Source organism: Monodon monoceros, unplaced genomic scaffold (assembly GCF_005190385.1).
Source record: "Monodon monoceros isolate NGI ecotype Baffin Bay Population unplaced genomic scaffold, NGI_Narwhal_1 Super_Scaffold_16, whole genome shotgun sequence".
Lineage (NCBI taxonomy): Eukaryota > Metazoa > Chordata > Mammalia > Artiodactyla > Monodontidae > Monodon > Monodon monoceros.
Genome location: NW_021703772.1, coordinates 111276561 through 111298189, shown reverse-complemented (window position 1 = coordinate 111298189; position 21629 = coordinate 111276561). Strand labels below are relative to the sequence as shown.

General features: G+C 43.0%; 1 protein-coding gene across 3 annotated transcripts in view; it reads left to right on the top strand.

Moving 5' to 3' along the window:
* The first annotated feature begins 1594 nt into the window (after positions 1-1594).
* Positions 1595-21629, top strand: part of OCA2 (OCA2 melanosomal transmembrane protein) — a 271619-nt gene continuing 251584 nt past the window's right edge. Inside the window, exon 1 of one of the 3 annotated variants that reach the window (XM_029225950.1) lies at positions 1595-1713. The gene's annotated coding sequence lies outside the window, so the exon portion shown is untranslated. Of the gene's footprint in view, positions 1714-2366; positions 2386-21629 lie in introns of those variants that run through there. The other 2 variants (XM_029225951.1, XM_029225952.1) reach the window with 2 other exon arrangements.

Here is a 21629-nt window from a genome sequence, read left to right as displayed (position 1 = left end):
AAGCCCACCCCTGGAGCAGGAATAGGGTTGATTCCCCTGCAAATATTTAGCAACTACACAAGAGACATGGGCTAGGCTTGGGGTCTGCACATGGATGCTAGTGATATGGGCATTAGGCACAGAGAGCCATGCAGTGGCCACAATTGCCCTGCTGGTGCTTCATGATCCTCCTTCGGATAGATTGGCCCCCACAGTAAGGCTCCCAATGTGTGGAGATCATTCTGTAAGGGCAGAGCAGACTGGAACCTTCTGTCTGCCCCAGATGCCTGCATATTCATGCCCTGGGGTCCCCTTGCCACTTTCTGCCCTGTGGAGGAAGACTTGAGGTGCTGGAGGAAGACTTGGCTATGGTTGAGTGCAGATGTGCTGACATTCCTGGGGTGGCCACAGGCTCAGTGTGGCCCCCATTCCATGTGGATGGGGTCACTGCTGTGTCCACACTGGCTGCCTGTGGCAATCTGAATAGAGACGTCTACAAACATGGCACTGGGCCTCCTCTTGGAGAGGCTGGGCTTTCCTGCCAGAGTGCCAGCAGTGGTACTGCGCTATGGCAGTGCCCACCGTGCTCTGGGGGACCCAGAGACCCTGCATCCTTGGTCCTTGCTCCTGGGCAGCCCCCTGCCTTGTACAACATGCTTGTTTTAAGTCTGTGCCTCCAAACACCTAGTGCAGCTGGGCTGCATGAATAAATGGTTCTCCCAGAGAGGCATGGAGAGGAACCTCTCATAAGGATATCTTTTTGGGTTCTGCCTGTTACACTGTTGATGAGCCAAGAGCCTTGGACTTCCTGCCAATATCTGGGCAGTGCCCAGTAGGCTAAGCTCCAGTGGGGCTGCCCAGTCCACTGCAGGCCTGTGTGTCTGTGTAGTTAATGTGTCTGTGCATATGTCTGTGTGTTGGAGTGTGTGTAGTTATGTGTCTCTCTGTGTGCCTGTTTATATTTCTGTGTGTTTCTGCATCTCTGTGTGTGTAGTGTCTGTGGTGTGTGTGTGTCTGTGTATAGTTTACCTGTCTCTGTGTCTGTTTGTATTTCCTTGTGTGTTTATGTGTCGTGTGTGTCCATGTGTGCATCTGTATGTGTGTAGTTTTTGTGTCAGTGTCCATATGTGCATCTGTATATGGGTGTGTCTGTGTGTTGTTTATGTGTGTGTGTGTGTGTGTGTCTGTGTGTTGTATGAGACGGTGCTTTCCACAAGCGTAACCTTGGCCACAGCCCTAGGCTGGAGGCGGGAAAGGGCATGAGAAAATAAGAGGAACACTGGTCAGGTTTATCAGCTCTAGCAGAGAACTCTTAAAACGCAGAACAGAAAAAAGTAGGCAGAATATTCACTCATTTTGCGTTTTCCCAATTCCTGTTCACAGGGGAAAACCCGTTACAAGTATCAATACTTGGCTACCTTCTACAAGTAGAACTTGACAAGGGCACAGCGAGGGCAGGTAACACCTGGCGTTCAGAGAGGGCTCTGGCCTCTGGCCAGGAGCCTCCTGTCTTCATTTCCTGACTGTGTCCTGCAGCTGCTGGGGTGAGGGAGCAGGGGAGGGAGCGGGGACTTGGGGGGGGCTGCCTGTCGTGATGTCTGTGGGCGTGGCCAGGCAGGCAGGAGAACTGCGGAGCGGGCTGGGAGCGCCTGACTCCTGGGACTGCCTCCGTCACCATTCAGAGCTCTCACCTTGGACCGTAAACTCACTCCTGGAGGAAGATCAAGTCTTCAGGTTAGTTGGGAGAGAGGAAGTGAGGAGCTAACCTGTTCGAGGGGGCCGGTGGGGTTTTCATAAGCCTGTGCTGAGCTGTTGCTTTAAGCAGCAAGGAGAGCTCCTCTAAGGGAAAATGCGCGAAGTCTAGACTGAGTAGCTGGTGTGAGAACACAGGCTCACTATCATGTCAAGCATTTCCTGGGTTTAATGGCTCACTGGGAGGCAAGTTCCCAGGACAAAGGGCGCCCAAGCCCGGGTGGGCCATGGGGATAAGGGGGAGGAGAATTTGGAAGTGTTCAGGCAGCAAATGTTCTGCCTGAACTGCTGGGTGGCATCTGTTCCCATTGCTGGCTTAACCCACGTGAGTGCTGGTCAGGCGTTCCTGTGGAATGGAATGTGCCAGGGTGAAAACATTGAATCCCTCTGAGCTGCTTCTCTGCACTCTGCCCACACACAGTGGAATAAATGGATTTAATGTCGCCAGTTCTTTCCAAGGACATGGATATTAAGCACAGGCACCCCTGGGTGTGGATGTGTTTGGGTTTGCACACCCAGGCCTGGGCCAGGATGTCAGGGCAGGTGTCTGGGGCTCCCACCACACTGGCCTGGCTGAGCACTGATTTAAGGGATGTGACAATTCTACAAGGTGCAGTGATTCTGAGGAAGAGCCAACAGGAGGCTGTGAGCAGGGTAGGCTGTTTCTATAGCCTAAATACAAGGCAGTCCACTGTAACCTACATCATCTAGCAAATGCCATCCCTGGGGTTTGCTTGTCAGAGGTGGGCATGTCCAGGCCCCTGGTGCAAGGCTTGCCAGGACTTGGAGGGCCTTATGAGCTTGAATGCATCTGGGGATACCTGCTTGCACTTATTATAATTGCTAATAAGGATTAAATCTCATTAGAAACAACAGAGGTGAAAGCTCTAGGTAAACTGTAAAGGATTGCACAAAAACTGCTTCTTATTGCAAATTCAGCTTACAAACACTTGAATGCAGTTGTTCAAATTAGGTGTGATGTGGGGGTGATTTAGGAACATAAGTTCCTAAAGTTTTACTGCACTGATGAAAAGCAAATGCTGATACTATTCTTGTTCTTTGAGAAGACATGACACCCTTGGGGTTAGCTGAGGTCTGAGATCATCAAGAATCATGGGGGAGGGGGAGATCCTAGCTGCTGCTGGGGACTCAGCAGCCTAGATGCCTGAGAAAGGTTTTAAGCCTGAGTCCAGGGCATCATGTGTGTTTTGGAAAGATCGCTGTGGTTAAGTGGTAGGGAGCAGTTGGGGGGCTCTAGAAAGCCACTGCTGAGTCCTGCCAGCTGAGAAGTGGCTGCACAGTCAGGTCAGGGGGCACTGCCTAGGTGAGGGGTCTGCAGGGTCAGAGGGAGTCGTCAGAGGCGCTCCTGGTTTGTGATATGTGCACCTGAATGGTCGCAGGGCCCCGGGTGAAGGGCCAGGTCTCAGGACTTCAATGGGGGTGTTTGGGCACCTTGGAGACATTGGGGTAGACAAAACAGCAGCTGCACACAGTGGTCTGGGCTGCAGAGGGGAACTGGGGAGTCACCTGTCCGCGGGTGAGAACCTCACTTGCTGGTTGGATTTTTTTTTTTTTTTTGCGGTACGCGGGCCTCTCACTGTTGTGGCCTCTCCCGTTGCGGAGCACAGGCTCCGGACGGGCAGGCTCAGTGGCCATGGCTCACGGGCCCAGCCTCTCCGCGGCATGTGGGATCTTCCCGGACTGGGGCACGAACCTGTGTCCCCTGCATCGGCAGGCGGACTCTCAACCACTGCGCCACCAGGGAAGCCCCTGGTTGGATTTTACAGAGGTTTGATTCTGGATTTTGCCGCGGGCTGCGCAGAGGCACTTGCTTGTTCCTCAGGGAGCCGCGCACCTGCGCAGGTCGCCCATGTGCAGGGCCCCCGAGACCCCCCAGCCTACAGGAAACACACTCTGCAGGGGTGGGAGCAGGATCCCTCCCAGCGCAGGTCTCTTTTCAGATAGCAGGATCTGATCTCGGAGGGACAGCTGAGATCGGTCCTGAAGAGAGATCTTAGTTCCCTGCCTGGGAATTGAACCTGGGGAGCCTGGATGAAAACCAGGAATCCTAGCCGCTAGACCACCAGGAGCTAGAGGCTAGAAGCAAAGGGGCCCTAGCTCTTTCCCCCGTTTGAAAGCAAGAATGTTTCAAGGAAGCAAAAACTGTAAAAACAGGTACAAAGTTTATTATTAAAGACACAGCACAACGTATGGGAGAGCACACAGAGAAGCAATTTGTTTATTTGAGACAGAGCAGGGCAGAAATACACACCCAGAGAGAAGGGGTATAAGCATCCTCTCTAATGAGGAGGAACGCAGTATAAGTCAGAAACGGGGCAGAAATACACACTGGGAGAGGAGGGCGGGCGTCCCGAATGCGGAGCGCAGTACAGAGGCGGTTTAAATCCCTTCTATAGGACAGTCCTTCCAGGTCTTTGTTTACCTTTGGCCAATTATCTTGTTTCTTTTTTCACACCTGACTGGTCCCAGGACCCTCCCCACATGCATGCGCAACTTTTTGCTAAGCTGGATCTCACCCCAGAGGCCTGTGGGTGCATGTCCATACACACTATGGGGTGGCGGCCCCTCCCTTTTTGACCCCCAAGAAGCCTTCCTGCGCATGTGCAGACAGGGAAGTTTTCCTTGACCTCAGGAGTAGTCATCTTATCTCCTTACTTCAGCAGAGCTCAGCTTCTGCCACCAGCTTTGTCCTTGGAGTGTCTGGGTGAGACCAGAGCTTCAGTGTTGCTCCACTTGACAAACCCCAGTTGTCCGGCTCAGGGGTCCATCTATCTCCTACCTCAGATCTACCATCTCCCACAGTGGGGAGAGGAAGAGAGAGAGAGAGAGAGAGAGAGAGAGAAGAGAGAAGAGAGCCTGCAGCTGGGCTGGCAAAGCCCACTTCCCGGAGCACTGAGTGGGAGGGCAACTCTCCGAGCCTCCAAGCTCAGAGGAAGGCCACTCTTGTCCACTGAAAAAAAAAAGCACAACCTAAAAGTTGAGAATTATACTTTATTCAGTGGACTTTCTGAGGACTCATGCCCCAGAAGAATAGCTCTGAGGGACTGCTTCGAAGAAGTAAGGGGGGAGCCAGGATATATAGGAGTTTTTGCCACAAAACCCAGGTAGTCGGAACATCAAAAGATTACTGTTAATTAAAAAGAACCAGACATCTCAAATTAAGGAGTTTAGTGCTTTTCTATATATGGGAAGATACTAGAGTCTGGGCTCACTGAAATCATTCCTTTGATATGCACGTCAGCTATCTAGGGCCGGCATCCCGCATGCTTTTCTCCATCCTGAATCTACTCAGGGTGCACAGTCGGAAGTGGCTGCAGAGGCTGATTGCTCGATGGCCACAACATCCTTTGTTTACTGACATGGCAGGCAACATTCGTGGTCCACACTTTAAAATGAGAACATAAAGGGAGGCTTTTAACCAAGGTCGGTCATTGCAAGAGCCATCTGAAGGGATTAAGGATCAGACTTCACAGTCTGTGTCCTGGCCTGGAGTGGGATAAGGGCAAAGGCCCCTGCACTGCCCTTGCAGGGAAATGTCTGTCTCTGTGCACAGGCTGGGCTGAGAGGAGGCTGACTCCCGGCGGCCTCCACGGCCCCAGAGTCTACACCTGCACCTTCCCTGGGCTTCACCACCTAGAAAGAGTGCAACAAATTCAGTGGACCCAGCCACAGTCCCGAGGTTGCCGCCACCTGGACAGTTCTGCACCAAGAAGGAAGCTTTGGTCCTGAAGGGTGTGTTACGTGGAGAGGGACATTCCATGACTGGGGTGTCTTCTCAGGACTTAGACGTTGTCCATGGGAGGAGGGAATTGCCTGTAGAGTGATTTCTTTTTAGTAATAAAGTTTTCTCAGCAGCTAGTATGCTTTTTTTCTGTCTTCTCTTTTCATTATTGCATTATGTCAAATGATTAAAGAACTTGGAGAAAGGTGTTCTTAAAATTTACAAAGAAACCATTTTCCATCTGATGTGTATTGCTGCTGCTAATTTATACACTACCGTAAAACCACCACGCTGGCATTGTATTCAGTAATACACTTTATTTAATTGGCATGCCTGTGCAGGAGAGGGCACCACATTCTCAGGACAGCCAGAACAGCACCACAACACACGCAATGCACCAAGGAGATGCTTGTTTAGGTGTGGTCTTGCTGGGCTGAAGGCCACTGAGGGCAGGTACCTAGGACTTCTCGCCTTCCACTTCCTGTCCCTCATGTCCCTGCTGCCTCATTCGCACCAAACCTGAGCTCTCCTCTGTAAATGCAAAGAAATTCCATCATGCCCACAAAGCCCCAGCCAAGTTCTGCTGTCAGAGCCATTGGGAAGGGCTGCAGGTGCCTGGCCCTGGCTGGAGCGTGGGGAGCACGGCTCTATTGATCCCCTTTTCTCAACACCTCCATTGTTGAGTTTCCCCTCTGGCCCGGAGCAGCGAACAGTGGCTGCTGGGCCAGGTTGGGGAGGGCACAGGGGTAGAACCCCCTGTCTTCCCCAGCAGGGCATGACCAGTGTCACCCCCCCATGTGCACTGTCCCCTGGGCACCCTTGCACCCAGTGCTGTCATCTGATGAGCCCCTCTACCACACTCTGGGCACATCCTCTGGAGCAGCAGTGAGGCCGGAGTAGCGTGGCCTGGAGCCGGGTTAGTAAGTATCAGCAGGAAGGGCCCAGGTGAGTGGGGAGCATGTTGTGTCAGTCCTGGGATACCAGCCAGAGCCTCAGGTAATTTTCAGTCTGCTGCCTCTGAGCTGGGACTGGAGGAAGCAAGTGCATGCACTCTTCAAGCGGAGTCTTGATTTCCTTCAGCCCTCTGGTAAGCCCCACTGGTTTTCAGATCAGCTAAGTGGGCTCATCCCCTTAGTGTCAGATCCCAGGCTTGGGGTGCCTAATACATGGCTTGAACCCGTCATTGCCTAGGGAAGATCCCTTAGCCTGTGATATCCCCTTCCTCTTCTGGGTCCCTTGCTAGGTATGTGGGTCCCAACTAGATCGCTTCACCTCCCCTCCTACCAGACTCTGTGTGCTTGTTTCTTTAGAGCCTTGGCTGTAGATGAGCTGTTCTGCTAGTCTTCAGGTCATTCTCAGCAAGAGTTGCTCTATATGTAGGTATAGTTTTGACGTGTTCATGGGGAGAGGTGAGCTCAGGGTCCTCCTCTCCCACCATCTGATCCTGCCTCCTAACCACTCAGATATTGACAGGTGTTGACAGACAGCTGGGTTGTTTCCAGTTTTGGCCTATTATGGATAGAGTTGCTATGAATATTTGTATATAGGTTTTTGCGTAAGAGAAAGTTTCATTCATCTAGGATAACTGTCCAGGAGTGCAATTGCTGGGGCATATGATAGTTCTTTTATAAGAAACGGTCAAACTGCTTTCCAGACTGTCTATGACATGTTGCATTCCCACCAGCAGTGTGTGAGGGGTCCAGTCTCTGCCTGCTTACCAGCATTTGGTGGTGTCTCTATTTTTAAATTTTAGGTATGCAGTGATATGTCATCGTAATTTTAATTTGCATTTCCCTAATGGCTCATGATGTTAAACATCTTCTCAGGTGTTTGTTTGCCATCTATATATACTCTTCAGTGAAGTGACTCATATCTTTGTCCATTTTCTTTTTTTTTTTTGCGGTACACGGGCCTCTCACTGTTGTGGCCTCTCCCGTTGCGGAGCACAGGCTCCGGACGTGCAGGCTCAGCGGCCATGGCTCACAGGCCTAGCCTCTCCGCAGCATGTGGGATCTTCCCGGACCGGGGCACGAACCCGCGTCCCCTGCATCGGCAGGCAGACTCTGAACCACTGCGCCGCCAGGGAAGCCCTCTGTCCATTTTCTAATTGGGTTGTTTCTTTACTGTTGAGTGTTGAGGGTTCTTTATATATTAGGGATATTAGTCCCTTTCTGAATATGTGATTGACAAATATTTTCTCCCAGCCTGAAATTTGTCTTTTCATCCTCTTAAGTTTTCACAGAGCAAAATTTTTTAATTCTTATGAATTTCAATTAATCAAAATTTGTTTTGTTTTATGGATTGTGCTTTTGGTGCCAGGTTTAAGGCTCTTTGCCAATCCCCAGATCCTGAAGGTTTTTCCTATGTTTATTTCTTAAGCTTTTATAGTTTTACAATTTACATTTAAGTCTGTGGACCATTTTGGATAAACTTTCATATAAAGCTAAAAGTTCTTCTCTCTCTCTTTTTTGCCTATGGATGTCCAATTGCTCCAGCGCCATTTGTTGAAAAGGCTGTATTCCTTGCATTGAATTGTTTTTGCACCTTTGTCAAAATCCATTGAGCATATTTGTGTGGGCCTCTGTTCTGTTGCATTGATCCTTGTGTGTAAACCTCTGCCCCCACCACACACTCTTAGCTATAGAGTAAATCTGGTGATTGAATAGATTGGTTCCTCCCATTTAAATCTACTTTTTCTAAATTGTTTTAGTTATTCTCAATTATTTGCTTTTCCATATAAATTTTAGAATAATCTTATTTATATCTATAAAAATCTTTCTGGAATTCTGATAGACATTGCATTAAATCCCAATTTTGGGAACATTGATATCTTCACTATATTGAATCATCCAATCTGTAAGCTTGATTTATCGCTCCATTTATTTAGATCTTCTTTTATTCCTTTCATCAGCATTGTGTAGTTTCCAGCATATGAGTCAGTAAATGTTTTAGTAGATGTATACCTATTTATATTTTTTAGCAATTGTAAATGGTATTATGTTTTTAATTTTGAGGTCGACCTGTTCATTGATAGTATGTAGAAATATTAGATTTTGAAATGTTTGTCTTGTATTCTATAACCTTGCTGAACTCACTTATTAGTTCTATGAGATTTTTGTAGGTTCCTTGGGATTTTTTTTGTGTGTAGAAAATCATACCATCTGCCAATTGAGACAGATTTATCTCTTCCTTTCTACTCTGTATGCCTTTACTTCCTTTTCTTGTCCTATTAGCCTAGCTAGGATTCCAGTACTATGTTGAGTGGGAGTGGTGGGATTGGACATCCTTGCCTTGTTCCTGATCTTAGCAGGAAATCTTCAAGTTTCTCATCATTAAGTATGAGGTTAGCTATAGGTTTTTGGTAGATAATGTTTATCAGGTTGAGGAAGTTACCCTCTATTACTGTTTTTCTTGGAGTTTTTATCATGAAGGTGTGGAATTTTGTCAAATGCTTTTTTCTGCATCAATTAATATGATCATGTGATTTTTCTTCTTTAGCCTGTTAATATGGTAGATAATACTGATTGATGTTTTTATTAGCTTTATTGAGGTATAACTTACCATACCATACAATTCATCAATTTAAATGGTACAATTCAGTGGTTTTTAGTATATTCACTGAATTGTGTGACCATCCCCACAGTCAATTTTAGAACATTTTCACCAACCCAAAATGAACCCTATACACATTAGCAGTCACTCCTCACTTTCCTCCATCAGTGTCCTCCTCCATCCATCCTAGGCAAACACTAATCTACTCCCTGTCTCTATAGATTTGCCTATTTGGAAGATTTCATATGTAAATGGAATTGGGCAATATGTGCACTTTTGTGACTACCTTCTTTCACTTAACATAATGTTTTCAAAGTTCATCTGTGCTGTAGCATGCATTGGTATACTCTTCCTTTTTTATTGTTAAATAATATTCCATTCCACATTTTATTTATCCTTAATCAGTGATCAACATTTGGGTTGTTTCAAAAACAATACAAAAAAGTATTCATAATACTTTTAAAAAGAGTATGCATAATACTTTTTGAGTATTAAAAATGCTTTTATGAATATTAATGTACAAGTTTTTGTGTGAACATATGTTTTCATTTCTCTTGAGTATATACCTAGAAGTGGAATTACTGGTTCATATTTAACATTGGTCAACCTGTGAATATTGAACCAGCCTTGAGTCCCTGGAAAAAGCCCTACTTGGTCATGGTATATAATTCTTTTCACATATTGTGGAATTTCCTGTGTTAATATTTTGTCATGTTTTTTTGCATACTAGTCATGTAACATACTGGCCTGTAGTTTTCTTTTGCACTGTCTCTATCTGATTTTGGTATCAGGTAATACTGGCCTCATAAAATTAATTGGGAAGTGCACCTCATCTTCTGTTATCTGCAAGACATTGGGTAGGATTGGTGTTAATTCTTCTTTCATTGTGGGGTAGAATTTTCGGTGAAATCATCTTGGCCTGGAAGTTTTTTGGGGGGGAACTTAAAAATTCAAACTCAACTTACTTAATAGTTATAGGATATTCAAATTATTTTGTACTGGGTGAGTTATACTAATTTGTGCTTTTTTAAAGAATTGGTCCTTTTCATTTAGTCAAATTTATGTTTGTAGCGTTGTTCATAGTGTTCGATTATTATCCTTTTGCTGTCTGGTGGTCTGTGGTGTTATTCCCCATTTCATTCCTTGTGTTGGTAATTTCTATTCTCTTTTTTCTTTGTCAGTTGTGCTAGAGGTTTGTCAATTCTACTGACGTTTTTGAAGAACTTGTTTTGGTTTCGATTTTTCTGTTGTTTTTCTGTTTTCTATTTTGTTGTTTTTATACCTTTTATTTTCTTATTTTTGTTTGCTTTGGGTTTGTCTTGCTCTTTTTTTTCTAGGATATTGAGAGGGGAGATTAGATTATTGATGAGACTCTTTCTCCTTTCTAATCTGAGCAATTAGTGCTGTAAGTTTCCCTCTCATCACTGCTTTAGCTGTGTTCCACATTTGATATGTTATATTTTCGTTTTAATTCAGTTCAATATAATTTTGGTTTACCTTGAGACTTTGTCTTTGACTCCTGGATTATTTAGAAGTGTGTTTTTTAATTTCCAAGTGCGCAAATTTTTGGCCTTTCTGTTATTAATCTCTAATTTGGTTCCATTGTGTCTGTAAAACACACTGTATATTTCAATTCTTTTGAATTTGTTGAGATTTTTTTAATGGCTCAAGGTGTATCTGGCCTTGGTATATGTTCTGTGGGCATTTAAAAAATGTTTTGCTGTTGTTGGGAGGATTATTCAATAGATATCAATTAGATCCCATTTGTTGATGGTGTTGTTCAGTTCTTCTGTATCCTTGCCAATTTTCTGTCTTGTTCTACTGATTGCTGATAGAGAAACGAAATATCCAATGCTATAACTGTACATGTCTGTTTCTCCTTTCAATTCTGTCAGTTTTCCATCACATATTTTGAAGCTCTGTTGTTTGGTGCATACACATTTCATATTTCTATGTTTTCTTGGTAAACTGACCCATTTATTATTATACAATATCTCTGTCTGTCCCTAGTAATTTTCTGTGATATGAAGTTTACTGTATCTTGTACCAATACAGCCACTCATGCTTTTTTTGGATTAATGCTTGAATGATATATCTATTATCCATCTTTTTACTTTTAGCCCACCTATCTTGTTATTTTTGAAGTGAATTTCTTGTAGACTGCACATAATTGAGTTGTTTTTTAATCTACTCTGCCAATCTCTGCATTAAGTTTTGGATTCAGACCACTTATGTTCAATGTAATTTTGATATGTTAGGGCTGTGGGTTACTTAAGTATATTTTATAATCCCATTTTGATTTATAGTATTTTTAAATGTATCTTTTATAGCTTTTCAAAGTGGTTTCTCTACATATTAAATTATGTATACATTACTTGTCACAGTACTGTTGTCATTATTTTATCAGTTTGAGTAAAATCTAGAAATCTTACCTCCTTCTCCATTCTTTTTTTTTTTAAAGCCTGGATACTAATTATAAAATATAATCATCAGGGCTTCCCTGGTGGCACAGTGGTTGGGAGTCCGCCTGCCGATGCAGGGGATGTGGGTTCGTGCCTCGGTCCAGGAGGATCCCGCATGCTGCAGAGCAGCTGGGCCTGTGGGCCATGGCTGCTGGGCCTGCGTGTCCGGAGCCTGTGCTCCACAGCGGGAGGGGCCGCGGCAGTGAGAGGCCTGCGTACCGCAAAAAAAAAAAAAAAAATATATATATATATATATATATATATATATATATATATAATCATGTAAATAGGTGTATTGGGGTGGAGAGGCACATATAAATTTTATGGTTGGGGTACTGTTTTTTATGATTTAAAAAAAATTTTATTGGAGTATAGTTGATTTACAGTGTTGTGTTAGTTTCAGGTGTACAGAAAAGAGAATCAGTTATACATATACATATATCAACTCTTTTTTAGATTTTTTTCCCATACAGGCCATTACAGAGTATTGAGTAGAGTTCCCTGTGCTCTACCATAGGTCCATATTAGTTACCTATTTCATATATAGTAGTGTGTATATGTCAGTCCCAATCTCCCAATTTATCCCTCCTCCCTTTACCCCCTGGTAATCATAAGTTTTTTTTTTTTAAACATCTTTATCGGAGTAAAATTGCTTTACAAAGTTGTGTTAGTTTCTGCTGTATAACATTGTGAATCAGCTATAGGTATACATATATCCCCATATCCCCTCCCTCTTGGGTCTCTCTCACACCCTCCTTATCCCACCCCTCTAGGTGGTCACAAAGCACCGAGATGATCTCCCTGTGCTACATGGCTGTTTCCCACTAGCTATCTATTTTACATTTGGTAGTGTATATATGTCCATGCTACTCTCTCACTTCGTCCCAGCTTACCCTTACCCTTCTCCCTCTCTGTGTCAAGTCCATTCTCTATGTCTGCGTCTTTATTCCTGTCCTGCTCCTAGGTTATTCAGAACCATTTTTTTAGATTCCATATATATGTGTTAGCATGTGGTATTTTTTTTCTCTTTCTGACTTACTTCACTCTGTATGACAGATTTTAGGTCCATTCACCTCACTACAAATAACTCAATTTCGTTTTTTTTATGGCTGAGTAATATTTCATTGTATATATGTGCCACATCTTCTTTATCCATTCATCTGTTGATGGACACTTAGGTTGCTTCCATGTCCTGGCTATTGTAAATAGTGCTGCAATGAACAGTGTGGTACATGTCTCTTTTTGAAATATGGTTTTCTCAGGGTATATGCCCAGTAGTGGGATTGCTGGGTCGTATGGTAGTTCTATTTTTAGTTTTTTAAGGAACCTCTATACTATTCTCCATAGTGGCTGTATCAATTTACATTCCCACCAACAGTGCAACAGGGTTCCCTTTTCTCCACACCCTCTCCAGCATTTATTGTTTGTGATTTTTTGATGATGGCCATCCTGACCAGTGTGAGGTGATACCTCATTGTGGTTTTGATTAGCATTTCTCTAATGATTATTGATGCTAAGCATCCTTTCATGGGTTTGTTGGCAATCTGTTTATCTTCTGCGGAGAAAGGTCTATTTAGATCTTCTGCCCATTTTTGGATTGGGTTGTTTGTTTTTCTGATATTGAGCTGCATGAGCTGCTTGTATTTTGGAGATTAACCCTTCGTCAGTTGCTTCACTTGCAAATATTTTCTCCCATTCTGAGGGATGTCTTTTCATCTCATTTATGGTTTCCTTTGCTGTGCAAAAGCTTTTAAGTTTCATTAGGTCCCATTTGTTTATTTTTGTTTTTATTTCCATTTCTATAGGAGGTGGTTCAAAAAGGATCTTGCTGTGATTTATGTCAAAGGGTGTTCTTCCTATGTTTTCCTCTAAAAGTTTTATAGTGTCTGACCTTACATTTAGGTCTTTAATCTATTTTGAGTTTATTTTTGTGAATGGTGTTAGGAAGTGTTCTAATTTCATTCTTTTACATGTAGCTGTCCAGTTTTCCCAGCACCACTTATTGAAGAGGCCTTCTTTATCAAAAATAAGGTGACCATATGGGTGTGGGTTTATCTCTGGGCTTTCTATCTCATTCCATTTATGTATATTTCTGTTTTTGTGCCAGTACCATACTATCTTGATAACTGTACCTTTGCAGTATAGTCTGAAGTCAGGGAGCCTGATTCCTCCAACTCTATTTTTCTTTCTCAAGATTGCTTTGGCTATTTGGGGCCTTTTGTGTTTACATACAAATTGTGAAATATTTTGTTCTAGTTCTGTGAAAAATGCCACTGATAGTTTGATAGGGATTCACTGAATCTGTAGATGGCTTTGGGAAGTATAGTTATCTTTGCAATGTTGATTCTTCCAATCCAAGAACAAAGTACATCTCTCCATCTGTTTGTATCATCTTTAATTTCTTTCATCAGTGTCTTATAGTTTTCTGCATACAGATCTTTTGTCTCCTTAGGTAGGTTTATTCCTAGGTATTATATTCCTTCTGTTGCAATGGTAAATGGGAGTGTTTCCTTAATTTCTCTTTCAGATTTTTCATCATTAGTGTATAGGAACACAAGAGACTTCTGTGCATTAATGTTGTATCCAGTTGCTTTACCAAATTCATTGATTAGCTCTAGTAGTTTTCTGGTAGCATCTTTAGGATTCTCTATGTATAGTATCATGTCATCTGCAAACAGTGACAATTTTACTTCCTCTTTTCTGATTTGGATTCCTTTTATTCCTTTTTCTTCTCTGATTGCCATGGCTAAAACTTCCAAAGCTATGTTGAATAATAGTGGTGAGAGTGGGCATCCTTGGCTTGTTCCTGATTTTAGAGGAAATGGTTTCAATTTTTCACCATTGAGAAAGATGTTGGCTGTGGGTTTGTCATATATGGCCTTTATTATGTTGAGGAAAGTTCCCTCTATGCCTACTTTCTGGAGAGTTTTTATCATAAATTGGGTGTTGAATTTTGTCAAAAGCTTTTCCTTCATCATTGAGATTATCATATGGTTTTATCCTTCAGTTTTTTAATATGGTGTATCACATTGATTGATTTCCATATATTGAAGAATCCTTGCATTCCTGGGATAAACTGCACTTGATCTTGGTGTATGATCCTTTTAATGTGCTGTTTGATTCTGTTTGCTAGTATTTTGTTGAAGTTTTTGCATCTATGTTCATCAGTGATATTGGCCTGTAGTTTTCTTTCTTTGTGACATCTTTGGTTTTGGTAACAGGGTGATGGTGGCCTCATAGAATGAGTTTTGGAGTGTTCCTCCCTCTGCTATATTTTGGAAGAGTTTGAGAAGGATAGGTGTTAGCTCTTCTCTAAATATTTGATAGAATTTGTCTGTGAAGCTATCTGGTCCTGGGCTTTTGTTTGTTGGAAGATTTTTACTCACAGTTTCAATTTCAGTGCTTGTGATTGGTCTGTTTATATTTTCTATTTCTTCCTTGTTCAGTCTCGGAAGGTTGTGCCTTTCTAAAATTTGCCTATTTCTCCCAGGTTGTCCATTTTATTGGCATATAGTTGCTTGTAGTAATCTCTCATGATTCTTTGTATTTCTGCAGTGTCAGTTGTTACTTCTCCTTTTTCATTTCTAATTCTGTTGATTTGAGTGTTCTCCCTTTTTTTTTTGATGAGTCTGGCTAATGGTTTACCTATTTTATTTATCTTCTCAAAGAACTGGCTTTTAGTTTTATTGATCTTTCCTATTGTTTCCTTCATTTCTTTTTCATTTATTTCTGATCTGATCTTTATGATTTCTTTCCTTCTGCTAACTTTGTGATTTTTTGTTCTTCTTTCTCTAATTGCTTTAGGTGTAAGGTTAGGTTGTTTATTTGAGATGTTTCTTGTTTCTAGAGGTATGATTTTATTGCTATAAACTTCCCTCTTAGAACTGCTTTTGGGTTTTGGGTCATCGTGTTTTCATTGTCATTTCTTTCTAGGTATTTTTAAATTTCCTCTGTGATTTCTTCAGTGATCTCTTGGTTATTTAGTAGTGTATTGTTTAGTCTCCATGTGTTTGTATTTTTTACAGACTTTTTCCCTGTAATTGTTACCTAGTCTCATAGCGTTGTGGTTGGAAAAGATACTTGATACAATTTCAATTTTCTTAAATTTACCAAGGCTTGATTTGTGACCCAAGATATGATCTATTGTAGAGAATGTTCCATGAGCACTTGAGAAGAAAGTGTATTCTGTGGTTTTTGAATGGAATGTCCTATAAATATCATTGAAGTCCCTCATGTTTAATGTGCCATTTAAAGCTTGTGTTTGCTTATTTATTTAGATTTTGGATGATCTCTCCATTGGTGATCATTGGGTGTTAAAATCCCCTATTATTATTGTGTTACTCAATCTCCTCTTTTATGGCTTTTAACATTTGCCTTATGTATTGAGGTACTCCTATGTTGGGTGCATAAATATTTACAATTGTTATATCTTCTTCTTGGATTCATCCCTTGATCATTATGTTGTGTCCTTCTTTGTCTCTTCTAATAGTCTTATTTTAAAGTCTATTTTGTCTGATATGAGAATTGCTACTCCAGCTTTCTTTTGATTTCCATTTGCATGGAATATCTTTGTCCATCCCCTCACTTTCAGTCTGTATGTATCCCTAGGTCTGAGGTGGGTCTCTTTTAGACAGCATATATGCAGTTCTTGTTTTTCTATCCATTCAGCTCATTTGTGTCTTTTGGTTAGAGCATTTAATCCATTTACATTTAAGGTAATTATCGATATATATTTTCCTATTACTATTTTCTTAATGGTTTTGGGTTTGCTTTTGTTGGTCTTTTCCTTCTCTTGTGTTTCTCCCTAGAGACGTTCCTTTAGCATTTGTTGTAAAGCTGGTTTGGTGATGCTGAATTCTCTTAGCTTTTGCTTGTCTGTAAAGGTTTTAATTTCTCCATTGAATCTGAATGAGATCCTTCCTGGGTAGAGTAATCTTGGTTGTAGGTTTCTCCCTTTCATCACTTTAAATAGGTCCTGCCAGTCCTTTATGGCTTGCAGAGTTTCTGCTGAAAAGTCAGCTGTTAACCTTATTGGGATTCCCTTGTATGTTGTTTGTTGTTTTTCCATTGCTGCTTTTAATATTTTTTCTTTTTATTTAATTTTTGATAGTTTGATTAATATGTGTCTCGGCAAGTTTCTTCTTGGATTTATCCTGTATGGGACTCTCTGCACTTCCTGCACTTGACTATTTCCTTTCCCATGTTAAGGAAGTTTTCCACTATAATATCTTCAAATATTTTCTCAGACCCTTTCTTTTTCTCTTCTTCTTCTTGGACCCCTATAATTCGAATATTGGTGTGTTTAATGTTGTCCCAGATGTCTCTGAGACTGTCCTCAATTCTTTTGATTCTTTTTTCCTTATTCGCTCTGTGGTAGTTATTTCCACTATTTTATCTTCCAGGTCACTTATCCATTCTTCTGCCTCAGTTATTCTGCTATTAATTCCTTCTAGAGAATTTTAAATTCCATTTATTGTGTTGTTCATCGTTTGTTTGCTCTTTAGCTCTTTTAGGTCCTTGTTAAACGTTCCTTGTTTTTCCTCCATTCTATTTCCACGATTTTGGATCATGTTTACTATCATTACTCTGAATTCTTTTTCAGGTACACTGCCTATTTCCTTTTCATTTCTTTGGTCTGCTGGGTTTTTACCTTGCCCCTTCATCTGCTGTGTATTTCTCTGTCTTCCCATTTTGCTTAACTTACTGTGTTTGGGGGTTTCCTTTTTGCAGGCTGCAGGTTTGTAGTTCTTGTTGTTTTTGGTGTCTGCCCCCAGTGGGTAAGGTTCTTTCAGTGGGTTGTGTAGGCTTCCTGGTGGAGGGAACTGGTGCCTGCGTTCTGGTGGATGAGGCTGGATCTTGTCTTTCTGGTGGCCAGTACCACGTTGGGTGGTGATTTTTGGGGTGTCTGTGAACTTAGTATGATTTTAGGCAGCCTCTCTGCTAATGGGTGTGGTTACGTTCCTGTCTTGCTAGTTTTTTGACATGGGGTGTCCAACACTGTGGCTTGCTGGCCGTTAGGTGGAGCTGGGTCTTAGCATTGAGACAGGGATCTCTGGGAGAGCTCTTGCCAATTGACATTATGTGGGGCCAGGAGGTCTCTGGTGGTCCAATGTCCTGAACTTGGCTCTCCCACCTCAGAGGCTCAGGCCTGACACCAGGCTGGGGCACCAAGATCCTGTAAGACACACAGCTCAGAAGAAAAGGGCAAAAAAGAAAGAAAAAATAAATTAAAATGAAAAAATAAAAAAAAATAATAAAAAAAAGAAGAGAGCAACCAAACCAATAAACAAATCCAACAATGATAACAAGTGCTAAAAGCTATACTAAGATAAACATAAAAATCAGCAACAAGTCAGTTGCAGACAGCAAACCCCAAGTCTACAGTTCCTCCCAATGTCCTCTGCATCAATTTTGGGTTGATTCATTGTCTATTCAGGTATTCCACAGATGCAGGGCACCTCAAGTTGATTGTGGGGATTTTATCTTCTGCTCCTGAGGCTGCTGGGAGAGATTTCCCTTACTCTTTGTTCACACAGATCCTGGGGTCCAGCTTTGGTTTTGGCCCCACCCCTGCATGTAGGTTGCCCTGTCTTCTGTTCCCACCCAGACAGGATGGGGTTAAAGTAGCGGCTGATTAGAGGGCTCTGCTTACTCATGCTGAGGGCGGGGAGGGGTATGGTATTTATAATTGGAATGCAGGGCAAGCCTGTGGTGGCAGAAGCTGCCGTGACATTGCAACAGCCTGAGGTGCACTGTATGTTCTCCTGGGGAGCTTGTCGCTTGATCATGGGACCCTGGCAGTGACGGGCTGCACAGGCTCCCGGGAGGAGCCTGGGCTTGTACACGGGCTTCTTGGTGGCTGCAGCAGCAGCCTTAGCGTTTCATGCCAGTCCCTGGTGTCTGTGCTGATAGCCGTGGCTCGTGCCCATCTCTGGAGCTCGTTTAGGCAATGCTCTGAATCCCCTCTCCTTGCTCACCCCAAAATAATGGTCTCTTTCCTCTTAGGCAGGTCCAGAAATGTTCTCAGAATCCTTCCCGGCTAGCTGTGGTGCACTAGCCCCATTCAGGCTCTGTTCCTGCAGCCAATCCCAGTCATCTCCCTGGGGTCTGACTTCTGAAGCCAGAGCCTCAGCTCCCAGCCCCACCTGCCCTGGCGGGTGAGCAGACAAGCCTATCAGGCTGGTGAGTGCTGGTTAGCCCTGATCCTTTGTGTGGAAACCTCTCCACTTTGCCCTCTGCACCCCTGTTGCCGTGCTCTCCTCTGTGGCTCCAAAGATGCCCCCCTCCCACTCCCGTCTCCACCAGTGAAGGGGCTTCCTGGTGTGCGGAAACTTTTCCTCCTTCACAGCTCCCTCCCAGAGGTGCAGGTTCCATCCCTATTCTTTTGTATTTTTTCTTTCTTGTTTTGCCCTACCCAGGTACGTGTGGATTTTCTTGCCTTTTGGGAAGTCTGAGGTCTTCTGCCGGCATTCAGTAGGTGTTCTGTAGGAGTTACTCCCCATGTAGATGTATTTGTGTGGAGGAAGGTGATCTCCACGTCTTACTCCTCTGTCATCTTGAAGGTCCCATGTCCCTCTCCATTCTTTTTTTTTTTTTTTTTGCGGTACGTCGGCCTCTCACTGTTGTGGCCTCTCCCGTTGTGGAGCACAGGCTCCGGACGCTCAGGCTCAGCGGTCATGGCTCACGGGCACAGCCGCTCCACGGCATGTGGGATCTTCCTGGACCGGGGCATGAACCCGTGTCCCCTGCATCGGCAGGCGGACTCTCAACCACTGTGCCACCAGGGAAGCCCCCTCTCCATTCTTTATCTTACCAATTTGTGACAAATTGTCTTAAATATTTCCTCTACATACATTGATAACCATATCAGAGAGTGTTACAATATTTGCTTCAAAAATCAAACATAATGTAGAAAATTCCAAAAGAGAGAGAAAATGTATTGTATTTGCTCTTACTTTTCCATTATTCTTTTCACCTTCCTGATGCTCCAAAATTTCTTCTCTTAATCTTTCTTTTTTTGTTTAGAGAACTTTCTTTGGCCATTCTTTTAGGATAGGTCTGCTGGCAACAAATTCTCTGTTTTCTTTCATCTAAGGTCTTGATTTCCCCTACAATCCTGAAGGATATTTTCACTAGATAAAGGATTCGGGGTTGACAGTTCTTCTTTTCATTACTTGAAAAATATGGTGCCACTTCTGGCCTCCATGGTTTCTGTTATTTGAATTTTTCCCCCCTGTACATACATCTTCATTTTTCTCTTGATGGCTTCAAGACTTTTTCTTTGTCTTTAGTTTTCAAAAGTTTGACTACAGTATATCTTGGTGTAGGTTTCTTTGGGTTTATCTTCTTTGGGTTTTACTAAGCTTCTTTGATGTGTAGATATATGTGTTTTGTCCAATTTGGGGAGTTTTCAGCCATTATTTCTTCAAACACTTTTTCAACTACATAGTATTTCTCTTCTCCTTCTGGGATTCTCATTACATGAAGATTATATCTTTTGTTATAGTCCCATAGGTCTCTGAGGGTCTGTTAATTTTTTTCCTCTTTTGTTTGTATTAGGTAATTTCTATTGTTCTAACTCCCAGTTCATTGGTTCTTTTCTGTTTCCTCCATTTTGCTATTGAGCCATCTATTGAATTTTTAGTTTTGCTATTGTGTTTTTCAGTTTCATTTGGCTCTTCTTTGTTGAGGCTTTCTATTTCTTTGCTGAGACTTTCTAGTTTTTCATTTGTTCCAAGTGTCTCTGTTATTGCCTGTTGAACCATTTTCATTTTAGCTGTCTTAAAACTCTTTGTCAGATAATTCCAACATCCCTGTTGTCTTAGTGTTCTCATCTATTTTCTTCCAAGTTGATATTTCCTTGGTTATCACTGTAATGGGGGATTTTGATTGAAATTTGCACATTTCAAGTATTATGAGGCTCTAATTCCTATTTAAACTTTCTGTTTAGCTGGTTTCCTCTGACACCATTCCAGCAGAAGGGCCTAGTACTGCCTCATTGCTGCCAGGTGGGATTAGAAATCCAAGTTCCCCACTTGGCCTCAGTTGATATCATGGTAGGGAAGGATTCCTTGTTATTTCTGGGTGGTGGTGTGGGAGATCTGGCTCCCTACTGGGCCTCTGCTGATACCTTCCTGGATGGGAGGGATAAGGTCACCTCATTACTGCTCCTCATGTGGCCTCCAGTGACACAGTTGTGACATGGCCTCACTACTGCAGTGGTGAATGTTCGTTTTGTCTACTTGGCCTGCTCTGACACCTCACCAAGGAGGTGTTTCTCTTACTGCAAGGTGGGGCTGAAGTTCAGGTTCCCCACTCTTGGTCTCCACCTACATGGTGGGGAGTGTGCATAAGGAGGAGGTTGGACTCCCTAGCACCCAGCAGGGATGAATGTCCCAGCTCCCTATTTTCCTTCTCTGACCACCTCAGTGGGAATGGGGGACCGGGCCCCTTATTACAGCCTGGTGAGGCTGGGAGTTTAGGCTCACCACTTGGCCTTTGCTGTCTGGATAAATGTGGGTCTACAGTGTTTGGCTTCAGTAGAGTAGTGTCTAAAAGTTTTCTATCCTACTAGGCTGCCACATTCATATTCCTTTGGAGAGGGCAGACTTTTCTTGGGGCTTTTTTGGTCTACATCTGTTGGTGTTTTCAGGTTGCTGACATCTTCAGCACCCTGTCTGGGATATATGAGACATGATAAAAATCCAAGGACACAGCCTCACTGCTGTGTCATTTCTTGGGTCCCTAACTTGTTTGCCACCTTCTTTCCACCTTTCAGAGTCTTCTTATGGTTTTATATAAAATGTCAGGTTTTTCATTGTACTTAGCAGGAAGAAGAGGGAAAAGTAATTCTACTCTATGTTCCTGGGAGCATATGTCCTGAGATGTACTTTTTTAGTGTTGATAGTATGTTTGCATGCTATCCTGAATGATTTTGGAGAGAAGGAGGAAAAAATGTAACGTAGCAGTCTGAACAGGTGAGAGTGGGTGGGCTCCATTGTACCCAGTAGGGCTACAGGCAAGCATGTCCTTGGAAGGCTGGGTACTTCAGCCTCTGGTTAGCTTCTCAGCATGTCTACCTCCCATGTAACCAGCTTCTGTGGTTGTGTACTCAGAGCAGCTTCCATTTCCTTCTTGGACCC